The sequence below is a fragment of the Curcuma longa genome, chromosome 8 (assembly GCF_044706935.1).
Source record: "Curcuma longa cultivar G26 ecotype Majalengka, Jawa Barat chromosome 8, ITB_CL_G26_1.1, whole genome shotgun sequence".
NCBI classification, from domain to species: Eukaryota; Viridiplantae; Streptophyta; class Magnoliopsida; order Zingiberales; family Zingiberaceae; genus Curcuma; species Curcuma longa.
The window spans coordinates 4230813-4244651 of record NC_133868.1 but is presented as its reverse complement, the minus strand read 5'-3'; the positions used below and the strand labels follow the sequence as shown (position 1 = coordinate 4244651).

Here is a 13839-nt window from a genome sequence, read left to right as displayed (position 1 = left end):
GAGTTTAGAAGCTTGGACAGGGATTTGGGCGAAATGAAGACATGGTTCTTGAAACACAAAACGGTCAATAAATGAAAATACTTTTTTTCATTTATTTTAATATTTAACAAAAATTTTATCATTTGTATTATTTTCATTTGGATAAATTCAAATTTAAATAATTAAAAGAAGTCTTAAATTTTTTTTACTTTTATTTCAAATATTTAATTAAAAATTTATTTTTTTGTTTATATTATTTTAATTTGGGAAATTTTAAATTTAAAATAGTTATCATAACTTATTTTAATCTTTGTTGAATAAAGGGAACTTTTTCTTAATATTATTTTCATTTGAATAAAATAAATTTTAAAAAACTTTTTTATTTTTAATCTTTGATGAACAAATATATTATTTTCAGTTGGAAAATTTTTAATTTAAATAATTAAAAAAATTTCAAAAACCATTTTTATTTTTATTTTAATATTGAAACAAGATTAATTTTTACTTTATATTATTTTCATTTAAACAAATTCTAATTTAAATAATTAATAGAAACTTTTAAAATTGTATTTATTTTTATTTCTTTAATAAACAAATAACTTTTCCATTAAATTATTTTCATTTTAACACATTAAAATTTAAATAATTGAACTTAACTCTTAGAAAATATTTTTTTACTTTTATTTTTAATCTTTCATAAATAAAGAGAAATTTTATTTTGTAGTATTTTTATTGAGACAAATTTAAATTTAAATAATTAAAAGAAAGTCCTAAAACTATTTTTTTACTTTTATTTTTAATCTTTAATAAACAGAAAGATCTTTTCCCCTTTATATTATTTTCATTTGAAGAAATTCAATCTTTAATAATGAAAAGAAATTTCAATAAACTATTTTTATTTTTGATAATAACAAAGATAATTTTTTTATTTTATATTATTTTCATTTGAAGAAAATCAATTTTTAATAATTGAAAGAAACTTTAATAAACTAATTTTATTTCTATTTTTAATCTTTTGTAATAACAAAGAGAATTGTTTTCCTTAATATTATTTTCATTTGAACACATTCAAATTCAAATAATGAAAAACTATTTATATCTTATTTGTAAGCTTTTGCCAAACAATGAAAATTTTTTCCTTTATATTATTTTTATTTAAATAAACTCAAATTTTAATAATTAAAAGAAATTTTAAAACTATTTTTTTCCTTTTGATAAACAAGGAAAATTTTTTATATTATTTATAATTTAAAAACTTTAAAACTATTTTACTTTTATTTTTAATCTTTGATAAACAAAGATTTTTTTTCTTTATATTATTCTCATTTGGACAAATTCATTTTTAAATATTCAAAAACTTATTTCACTTTTATTTTTAATTTTTGACAAACAAAGATTATTTTTATCTGGACAAATTTAAATTTAAATAATTAAAAGAAACTTTCAAGAACTATTTTTTCTTTTATCTTTAACCAATTTTTTCCTTTATATTATTTTCATTTGATTAGGTTGAAATTTAAATAATTAAAAGGAACTTTTAAGAATTATTTTTACTTTTATTTTTAACCTTTTATGAAAAGACAATTTTTTTACCTTATATTATTTTCATTTACTATATAAATATTGTCAAAAGATTTTCACGATGTAAAACTTTTTTCTATTTATTTTGCAAAAAGGGTGAATTATTTTCTTTTCTTATGGTTAACTAATGGCAGGTGGATTTTTGGATTTTTTTTTGATATTTTTTCGTTTATCAAATTAGGTTAAATAATTTCTCCCAAACTAGCCATCAAGTTTCACGTGGCAGTGCACAACCATTAAATTAAATAAATTAATTGAATCGATTGAATTAAACATTTTGATTTGATTATTTTAAAATTTTAATTATTTTTTTAAAAATTAATTAATTTGATTCGATTTTAATTTTAAAATTTCTTATTCAAATAAACTGAATAAATCGAATTAATCAAATTAGAAAATAATTTATAAATTTTAAGTAAGTAATAAAATTTTTATAATATTTAAAAAATTCAGTTAATTTGATTAATTAGGTCAAAAATTATATTAATCGATAAAATATCAGTTTCATTTATTTAATTTTTATTTAAAAAATAAATCAGTTCAATTGGTTAAAAATATTGATTTCTTTTATTTTTGATTAATTCATTTCAATTCAATTTGAATCCTACGTCATCTTGAATTTGATTTTAATCGAATATTTTTCTGCAAAAGATGAAATCCGCCACCTTACCACGACCATCTATGAGAAGGATTCGAACCCTTGCGATCTCATAGCAGAAGAATATTCAATCCTATGAGATCGCAAGACTGTAGTTGTATTTTTTTTTTTCATCCTTCGACTTTCTCTTCTTAATTTTTTTTCCATAGACTTTTTTTTTTACAATGATCAAAGGACACTTTAAATTTGTCAAATTTTCAAAAGACACGTTATATTTTTAAAATTTTCAAAAAAAAACGCACTTATTTTCCATTATATTTCTCCTACCAAAAACTCATCCATTACCTTTTTCAAAGTATTTCAGCCATAATTTATAAAAAAAAATTAATTTTGTAGTTTGGATACATACAAATATTCTCCTAAACCCTAAACCCTAAACCAACCTAAATAAAAAAATAAAAACTTAATTATATTATCAATACTTTCGTATAAAAGATATTAATGACTCGAATTATTTTTTTAAAAAAACTTAATTATTAAATTCAAGATAATCTTCTAAATTTATTCATTTTAATTTTTAATTTTAAAATTTTAATAAAAAATTTAAGGATACAAAAAGAAGATTAATAAAAAATTAGTTTTAAATATCTAATTATATTTTTTAATTATTTTATTAAAGATTTTTATTAAAAAATTATTGATAATTTTAAAAATCTAAAATTTATATTACATTAATATTTTAACACAAGTGAAAATCAACACCACATTGTTGCTGGATTTAAATATGGTATTGGATTTTCAAATCTAGCACCACGATTAACACTAACTAGTGATTGAATGGATGTTTACGAGATGTCTGAAGTTATCACAATGATGCAAATAGGGGGTGATAGACTAGCCTCAATGGATGATTAGCTTTGACTAGCAAATTGATGGATGCAATGTGAGATGTTCGGAGCCATCACGATGACACTAATAGGTGGAGATAAACTTCACTGCATCTTGCCTTGCCATGTCATTTGTGAGTTATGTCAGACAAAAGGCCAAGTCATGCAAGGGCGGGCCTAAAAATTTTATTTAGGAGGGGGCATAATTCATATAAAATCACAAAAGTATAATTTATATAAACTAAAAGATGAGCCAAAAAAAGTTAAAACATTATTATCAATTTAAATGTGTGACCTACAATTGACCTTTATGATCTTTCATTTTTTTAATAATAATTCATGATACAATCATTTGATAATTTACTAAATATATTTTTTTTCAATATATACTACCAAAGAGTCATTTAACCACTACTAAAAAATCACGATTTAGCGACGGTTATCTAGCGACAGTTTTAAAAACCGCTGCTATTGTCTTTTTTCTCGGCGGTTTAAATTAACCGTCACAAAAATAAATTTTTTGCGGTGGTTTAAATTTGAATTGCGGCGTTTAGTGATTCGCGGTAGTTTAAAATTTAATTCACGGTGGTTTAAAATTTAACCGCCACTATATTCTATTTTTCCGGCGGTTTACAGTAACCGTCGTTATTTCTAACCCTACCGACCCGTTGAACCGCGGCTCCCTCTCATCCGAATCCTAAACTTCACGACGTCTTTCAACTCTTTTCCCAACCCTAAACTTCACGTCGCGGCTCCCTCTCGCCTGAACCCTACTTCCTGCGATTGCTTGCCGCCGAGCCTTCCACCCAGTCCGTGCAGAGACTTCGCCGCTGAAACTTCCTCTCCGGACGCCGCGGCTCCCTCTCGCCCGAACCCTAAACTTCCTCTCCGGCTTCCTGCGATTGCTTGCCGCCGAGACTTCCTCTCCGGACGTCGCGGCTCCCTCTCGCCCGAACCCTAAACTTCCTCTCTGGCTTCCTGCGATTTTGATTCTGTTGGATATGATTTTGCAAGACAAAATTAAAGTGCCATCGATCGTTGGAAGTCTGATATAACTTCAAAATCGAAATCTACGTTTCGCGTAGATAAATCTAAACTATTAATTTGCTCAAAACCGATTATGGGTGAATGAGAAATTAATTGGCTAAAGTTGTGTCCAAAATAACGTTAAGGAAAAGATAGGGTTTTTAGTCCCACATCGCTAACCGGTGCAAGCTAATGTTTCCTTATATGTGTTGCTGTGTTAATGAAGTTAACACAAGAGCACAGGTACTCTCTATCCATGGGCGAGCTGGTGCTCGCACCTGTGAGCCCGCCACCCGCCACGTGCATGTTAAAATTAGCCCTTAGTATCAATTCGGATTGAGTTGGACTCAAGTCAACTCAAATGGTGTGAGACTCGAGTTGGATTCAAGTCATACAAGCCAAATTCGAATTCATCAAATCTTATCATGCATGAGATGCATGATCATTAAAAAGCTGCATGATCTTCCTTAAAAGAAGAGAAAGATTATCATGTATGAGATGCATGATCTTCATTAAAAGAGGAGAAAGATCTTCATGCATGTGATGCATGGGAATTAATAAAATATTAATTTCAGAATTAATATTATATTAATTTTATGGATCACTAAAAGGTCAAGAAAATCCTTCATCCATTATATCTCACGGTGGGATATAAAAGAGGGTGAGAGACTTTTGATGAATGGGTTGTTGGATTCTCTTTGCTCTCCCTCTTCTTCTCTTCTTCTTCTCTTGGCCGAACCCTATTCTGTGGCTAGCACCACAGTTTGGTTCTTCTCCATCTCAGTGTTCGTGTGGATACCGCTGAGATCTGACGACCTTGAAGGCAAAGAGTTGCTGTCGGGATTGTGAAGGGCACGCATCGAAGGTAACCTCGATTCTAGTAGATAGAATCGTCAAACGAGTATGTTTTTCGCATGGATCTTCTGGTTTCAGCATCAATACCTTTTTCTTCTTCCCTTAGGTCTCTCTCATAGTTTCTAATATCTTTTTCTGTGCACCCTACTAGCTCAGGCCCTCCATACTCTATCTCCAATAACCGCATTTGTTGACAAGTTGGGACATTAGCCTCTGAAAATTGTTGAGTCAATATTTTTTTTGTTGTTGAAACATGACGATGTGAGCGTAATAAATGCACCTTTGAAGGGGTTGAGAGTGGATGATTATGACTTTCCACGAAATTAGCAACAACCCAAATAGATCCAGTTTGATTTTTTACAAGTGAAATCATTACCTTACATCCAGTTCTGACTTTACCACGTACTCTTTCCCTTGTATCATCTTTTCTCTGTTTATTCCGCTTATCATCAGTATGTCCTTGTTTAAAACATACAAATGTTTTCCAAATAACTTCATTGGTCATCTTATTTTTCTTGCTACTATTTATCCTTGCACTAAATCCAGCTTCTCGCGCATATTGGTTATAACCTGAAAATGTCTCCTCTAGTGATGTGAATTTCATCCCAATTTTTTTCATCCCAATTTTTGGCTTTCGAGCATCAGTAACTTGGGGGATATATAAATGATCATTACCATCATTTGCTTCCATTGTTGGGGATGATATATTCTGATGAACTAAAACTCTGCATATTACCATATATTAATAAAACTATTCTAAGTCAAATAGACCTAAACAAGATAAGATAATAAAACAGTGAAAATATATTGGGAAATGAACATGAAAGATAATAATAAGTTAATAAATTATCCCACAAATTTTCCTTTCAAATTCATATTCATGGTATTAGTGTTGATCACACAATTGATACCATACTTGTATGACTAATAGGGATTAGCCTATCTCATAAGAATCACTAAAATGCCACTATAAATTCTCTCTTTCAAGAGATAGACAAACTTTGTATAGAAATCTTCTCTTATCAATTAAGATGATTACTAAAAAGACTTTCCAAAATGACTTAAAAGGAGAGTTGAAGGTTTGCACAAAGGGTATACCTTCTTAGGAATCGGGCAAAGGTTTGCACAATAACAACTCTAACTAGTATAAATACCTATATAACAGGACCAATTGCATATTCTTTCGAAATTCATTGTATGTATATCAAAAGAATCAAACGGTATAAAATAATACTAATAAAACTATTAAAAGAATTATACGGTGGAATGATACTGAAACATGCAGGACCAGTACCCTCACGTCTTCACAAAGTTGAAGGATAAGGGGCGGCGTCTTGACGAAGCCAAAGGATGCGGGGCGGCGTCTTCACAAAGCCGAAGGATGTAGGGAGCCGGCAGCGGCACAGATCAGGCGAAGGTCGGGCGGCGGCGACGGATCGGGCGAAGGTTGGCCGGCGGTGACGGATCGGGAGAAGGTCGGGCAGCGTCACAGATCGGGCGAAGGAGGCCGCGTCTTCCCGCGGCGCGGAAGGCGACGAAGGCACAGATCGACCGGCGGCAGATCACCTTTGATCGGGTGAAGGAGGCGGCGTCTTCCCGCAACGCGGAAGGCGGAGGAGGCACAGATCGGCCGGCGGCAGATCACCTTTGATCGGCCGAAGGAGGCGGCGTCTTCCCGCGGCGCGGAAGGCGAAGGAGGCCCCGATTCGGCCGGCGGCATATCTGAGGAATCGGGCGGAGTGAGGACTCGGGCGCGATTTTGGGAAAAGCTTTCGGAAAGGCGGGATTTTTATTTTCGCGTCACGTAGGCAGCGGACGATCGCGTCACGTAGGCAGCGGACGAAGGTCCCATGTCAGCGGCGCGGATGCGTCGCGGATGAGGAGCGCGCAGCAGAGAAATTTCCTATATATATATATATATATATATATATATATATATATATATATATATATATATGGGAAAAATAAAATCTAAAATTGTAATTAGAGATCAAATGCACACCACAAGATGTAAATTATACTCCAATGTCAGACTATTCACATTGATATTTAAATTTCTATCAAAGAACAAATAATGCAATTCTAAAGAGCTACTCTATATGAAAAATGAAAAATGACAATAGCGAGAAACTTATTGAAAAATACTCAACCATAAACCGTAAGTTGTGTCCATTCCCCATATAAGAATATCTCAGCATGTAATCCCTAATTAGCAAAATGTTTGGTACCAAAGATGTGCTTAAAGGATTGGCCACCCTAATTGAAGAACTAGCAAGTGAAGACTATGAAAGATTCCAATGAGAGATTTCTACCTCAACAATTAGGAGAGATTATAAAGAGAACTACTATGAGAGAATTCTACAGTAATATTAAATGAACTATAAGAAATTTTAGCCATGTTAGATAGAGTGTTGTTATATGAATCTATTAAGAGAGTTTATTCTTGTTGCTCTTACTCTCAAGGGGATTATATCGTATCTAATGTGATACAAGATCAACGTGAGCTTGTCGAATGAAAGTTTTTGTATCTACTCCATGAAAGTATAAAGCAAAAAAAATTATGTTTTTGTGAGGAAGTCAAATATACAAACATAACTAAATTCAAAAACTTCTTGATGAGGTTTCATTTCTTTACCAGGTTTATGATCATGAGGCTACATTTGATCTTGGCATAAACTTAATTCACCACAAGAAGTAAAAGACATACTTCAATATCAAACTATTCATATCCATAATAAATCATATTTCTAAATCTAAACTTTCAAAACCTACATGAGAATTTAATTCAAATATGTTTATGTTAAGGGAGAGGGGTTGTTTTTAAAAATGGTCTTATTATTAGATATTTAAAACTAGTCTTTCATAATTATATTTAATAGATTCAAATCAAGGTCGATTCCTAATTAAACATGAATGATTCAATTTGCATACTTTAACTCTCCACCTCTTAACATTATACTAATGAAACTTATTTCGCACATTAATCATGAAAAAACATAACAAAATAAAATTTGACTAAGGGACCGTTTGACTAAATAGAAAAATTATAAAAAATTCAAGAAATATACTATTTTCTGTGGTGATGCTCTCGGTCGATGGATCTCAATGCTTACATCGGTTTCAACGGGTATGCTCTTACTTCGGTCTCCCCATCGATGTGGAATGGTGTCGTCGTTTAGGGTTTTCACAAGGAGATGATAATTATGTCATGAACGGATCGGAGAAGGAAATGGTAGATCGTGGTTAGGGTTTTGAAGATGATGTCGTCAGAAAGAAAAAAAATACTGATTATGATTTTGAGGATGATTATGATTTTGAGGATGGTGTCGCCACTTGCCAGGAAGAAGAAAAATGCAGGCGCGCCATGGCTCATGAACACTAGGGGAGAAGAAGAGAAATGCAGGGGAGAAAGGGAGAAGAAGAGAAATGCAAGGGAGAAGGAGAGAAATGAGGGGTTTGTCTAGGAGAGAAAGGAGGAGAAAAGGAGAGAGAAAAAGGTAACTTTGTAATTTAATGTATTGGAAAGTTGAAACAGGAGGGCATGCAAATAAATTCATAGATGGGAACTGATAACAAAAGTGACTTTGAATTTAAGTATTTTTAAATAAATTTCCCACGTTATAAAATAACGAAAATATGAGATAAAATTAACCATATAAATATTATAGCCCTTATTATTACTAAAATAATTAATTTAAAATAACAGGAAAAATTTTAAACTACAATTTGTTAGGGCCCCTTTTACAAAAGAGCCCTTTCAAAAATTAATGTATGTTGTTTTTAATGACAGGCACACGGTATTCTTTAGTAAAAGGCGAAAGAATAATTCGCTTTGTGCCTATCACACAGCTACATGCCTTTTTTTCAACCAACCCTGAACCAATTTATAGTTTTCTATGCAGGAAGCACACTCTTCTGTAAAAAAGGTGAAATCCGCCATCTTAGCGGTCCCACACGATCGGCTCCACGACCGTAGGAAGCACACTCAGTACTAGCAATGTGGGACTAAACGTAGCCAAATTAATCACCCCTCAACTTCAGACGCCGCACTTTCCCTCTCTTCGCATGCTCCTCCTTCCTTACCCAAGCGTGAGTGTTACGCCCCGGGAGACAGCTTTCTGAGAAATTTTGACAGCATCTCCCCTGTAACAAGGACTTTCCCTGAGTACATACATGATATAATAGATCCATAACAGGCTATGGATATGTACCAACAGATAAAGTAGATAAAAAGACCACCAAGGTCACATACACCCACATGCACACCAAAATGACACCACGATCACTATTATCGTTATATAAACTGAACAAGCAACAACGATGCATAAATAGTAAATCGTCATCCGTAAGAATGTCCACCATCAATAAAACCAAGGTACCAAAATATCGACACTGTGAAACTCAATAAGAAAATGAAAGCGGAAGTCTGAATAAATCCAATATACGAATAGTAAGAAATTAAACAACTAGATAAATCTCCAGGGACTAGCAGTGCAGCTCTCCAGACGGCATCAATCTGAAATAGACGTATAAGTAAACGGGGTGAGTTCAACAAACTCAGCGGGTATCAAGTAGACATGTATCAATAGCTAGCAGGCAGTAAAGGGTAATACTAATAGAAATATAGCAAGAATGAACTCCTGAACTAAAAATAGATATACTCACCAGGACATGCTAACAGTATAATCATAAGTAACCTGGTTCACCTAAAATCCATACGATCCCTGTCTATACATAATAATCATATGCACTTCCTAAATATAACAATATCACCAAGGAAATCTCTAATCCATGCACCAGTGCACTAACCCTACTCTGGTCACTCCCGTTACCCATACGATGCTTACATACCCACGTGAGGTCGCGTGGGACTGATAAGTGTCCGTCAGATCCATCACCGATAGGTGAGGTCGCGTGGGAACTGAATATGCCCGTCAGATCCACCACCGATAGGTGAGGTCGCATGGGTACTGAATGTGCCCATCATATCCATCACTAGTAAGTGAGGTCGCGTGGGAAATGACTATGCCCGTCAGATCCCTCACAGGTATGTGAGGTCGCGTGGGAGATGAATGTGCCCGTCAGATCCCTCACAGGTATGTGAGGTCGCGTGGGAGATGAATATGCCCGTCAGATCCATCACTGGTACGTGAGGTCGCGTGGGAGATGAATGTGTCCGTCAGATCCATCACTGGTACGTGAGATCGCATGGGTAGGGGTTAACCTCTGTGCACTCTGACGTCATCGCTAGTGTGTGACCGAATGGACAGTATGCTGGCCAGCAAGTCATAATATAACATAAAGTCTAACCCTAGTACAGGTAACCACATGCAATCCATAATATACACTACACTAGTACTAAAGTGGAATAATGTTATAGGTCTAGCATGTGCATCAATGAATGGAATATAGTAATCAACCGGTAGCATATGGAAGGTGTCAAATAATATACAGTCAAATGCATAACAGATAAGTAACCAAATCATAGGTATAACAAAAATCCATATACACTGAAAACATCATATCACTAGTAGCCAACACTATATATATACATGTCTAAAACACTGCATATCTATTAAAAGATAAGTCAGAGACAAGGTACCCGCCTGCTTAGCTAAGTTGTGTATAATCTCAGAGAAATCCGCTGCCCTCAACTAATCCAGATCCTGTAAAAAGGTTGATCACCTTTATTAATATCTCAATATATGTCATAAATCTCTAACCTCGTCTTCAGGTTAGTTTGACTCTAATAAACTCAGATCTAGGCTTAACCCTAGCTATAGCAAATTCCAAAAAAGTCTAATTACCATAACTAGTAACTTACCTCAAATCAGGATCAGTTGGTTGCCCTTAAATTCTTAGCTCAGATTGGGTCCAGACTCCGATTCTTCTGTTCACAATCTGAACAGTCCCAACTGTCAATCCAATTCCAAGCAACCAAATCAAATCTAATTATCAGTAACCATCCATAATAGACCTTACCTTAGATGCGTTGAATCCTAGCAATCCAACTTCTTCCAAAATCTGCCACACCAGGAGTCCGAGCAGCAGTAGTGGCCGTGGAAACTCCCAACGCCGGTGGACCACTGAGGAAACGCCAAAGGAAGAGAGTCTCACCGATTACACAGCTCCTTTCTTCCCCTTCCTCTTGCTTGCAGCCGATCAAGATAAAGCCGTCGGTCATCCCAAGCTCCAACTCCTTCTAACAGAATCGACAAAACAGAGGAAATCTGAGATTTATTCCAATTCGCGCTAGAGATCCAAGACAACCTAATTAATCCTCACTTACCGATCAATCCCCTTCAGCCCGTCGATCAGCCAACGGAGAAGGCTGCCGTCCACGGAGTCGGCGAAAGGCACGGCTAGGGACCAAGAGAGGAAGCTCGGCGGCGTGCTGTGGAGGGGCGACTGATCGGCGATGGGAACTCCCTGCGCTGGCCGGCGGATCGAGCGGAGAGCAGTAAAGTCGGCGTAGGATCGGGAGAGAAAGAGCAGCTCGCGGCTGGGAGGAGGAGAGCAGCGGACGGCGGCTGCGGAGGGCTCGCGATCGGAGGAGAGGCGAACGTCCGGTGGAGTCACCAGCGTCGAGTGGCGGCGTGCGATCCGGGCGTTCACGAGGCGACGACGGCGTGCTTGCGGAGAGGAATCGCGGCTCCACCTTAATTCGAAGTTTATTTTTTAAAGAGGAATGAATAGCGACCTTCCAATTGGGTTAGGGTTTGGGGTTAAACTTTTAACCACATGACTCGACTAAATCAGCTTGGTCTATATTTGGTTCGCTTGGTTCAGTGGTCAAACGACCTCCGTTTTAGTCCAAATAAGTTTTGTTTGGTTCGTTTTCACGAGACGCATCTTTTCGTAGCTATATCCAAATTTTTCAATATCTTACAATGAGGCTCCGTGAAGCCTCTTCTCTTCCCTTGCCATTGTCGTTCTATGACCAGAGAGAGAGAGAGAGAGAGAGAGAGAGAGGCGATAGATGTTGACGAGAATCTTTAGTAACTCATTTTACATGGCTAAGCGAGGGAGAGTGAAAGAAGGGCAACTTGTTGAGCAGAGTGTAGTCAATGGGAAGCACAGCAATAAGACTGGTTGGTTGAGGAAGAGAGCTCCGCAGACTATCCTGGACGAGAATGTCTTCCTCTCTCTCTCGCTGGTGCCTCCAAGAAACCAATTGCAAGGAATCTCAAAATCGATCGAAGCTGAACATGGGTAGCAAAAGGCTGAAGAATCACCAAATCCAAGCGGACTCATTTGATACAACTGAAGATTGTTGTTTTCCGGTTCTCGGTTTCATTCGCTATGCAAAACGAGCCATGGTGTGATCTTAATCTTCCTGACACCCAAAGAATTTCATACATCACAAATTCCCAGACCAATGAGGATGGTAGTGGAGACAATGGTTTGATCCTAGTCAAATTGCAATTGAATGAGGACATAAATTCTTAAACGAGCAAAGTCCACGAATGTGAATGCCTAAACCAACTTGATTACGTGAAAGCGTAGGATCTCATGAGGTGAAAAGAATGGAAGAAGCTTTAAGACATGAAGATGCACGGTGAGACCCATGCAACCTCTACACAAGGGTAGTGCCGACTACACGGCAAGCCCAATGACCCCAAGGACCAAGGTCAACATTAAACTCAAGAAAGGGACTTGCCCCTTATACATTGCATGACACAACTAATTATTTGGGTGTGTGCAACTGTGTTTGCATCAGACATGACGTTGACCAAGGCAAAACAATTATTAATCACAGAAACAGTCATTTGAGATCAAATTTTCCATCCTTAATCATTAATCAGTCGTTAAATTTGATCATAAATTTTTCTAACACTAAATTAGCGATGAAAAAAAATTAAAATTCCGTCATTAATTTTAACAATGAAAATTAAAATTGCATTGCTAATTTTTTGCAGAATACTCCTTAAAATTCATTCAAAATCTTATAATATATTATATATCCAACAACATTCAACATCTAGGACATTCAACAAAACAATATTCAACAAAAAAAAATAGCATTCAACAAAGCAACCTTCGACTTACATTCAACAAAAAAACAACATTCAAATACACTTATCCATCACAAAAACAATCAAATGATTCTAGTTCAAAAACAAATAAACTCATCACTTCTTTGGCTTCTTCCTTCTCATCATCCCATTCTGTAGCCAGCACAATATGATAGGTTTAATAAAAACAAGCACATTCAGATTCCACTACCTTTTCTATTTTGAAACAATCTCATATATGAATCTAAGGTTAACTTACATATTAGTTGGATAACATGGATTTACATAAGGACAAAACTACAATCTCATATATGAATCTAAAGTTAAGCTATATATTAGTTGGATAACATGGATTTACACAAGAACAAAACTACTTACATGGTTCAAACTTCATTACATTTTTTATTTTTAAAAAATTTTGCTCATATATGAATCTAAAGTTCAAAAAAATTGGAATAGCACAAAACTAAAACTACTTATTAAGAATATTTAAAATAATAAACACAAATTTAATATATTTTAACAGAATATATACATTAATAATAGCATATAGTATAAAATCAAGTTTTTTAAGTGTTGACATTTTATTACATTTTTCCTAAAAAGATATAATACAATTAGAGCTGAATATAGTATCAAAATTAACAGAATCATTTTACATATTTTATGAGTGATAAAAAAATTAAATTGAAGGTCAATACACCTCAAAAAAATTATTTATCAGTATGTTTGAGTCATAAGTCTATTGTGAATCGAAAGCATACGACGTCGGAAAAGTAGAATGACTCATTAATGAATAGAGGAAAAAAAATTCTTATATTTGCCGCTCTACTACCGTTTTGACCTAATCTTTCATTGACTACTTCAACTGTTCTAATGTCATTGACCTGATCTTTCC

The 13839-nt window shown here is 34.6% G+C and overlaps 1 long non-coding RNA gene and 1 other non-coding gene across 2 annotated transcripts; both read right to left on the bottom strand.

Moving 5' to 3' along the window:
- Positions 1-8659: 8659 nt before the first annotated feature.
- LOC141834227 (U5 spliceosomal RNA) lies at positions 8660-8777 on the bottom strand. The gene has a single exon (XR_012602283.1). It is a non-coding gene; the product is annotated as a U5 spliceosomal RNA (small nuclear RNA).
- A 506-nt stretch (positions 8778-9283) lies between these two features.
- On the bottom strand, positions 9284-11263 carry LOC141834144 (uncharacterized). The gene is made up of 4 exons (XR_012602256.1): positions 11216-11263; positions 10909-11128; positions 10751-10827; positions 9284-10592 (listed from the first exon to the last, which is right to left on the bottom strand). It is a non-coding gene; the product is annotated as an uncharacterized LOC141834144 (long non-coding RNA).
- Between the last annotated feature and the right edge of the window lie 2576 nt (positions 11264-13839).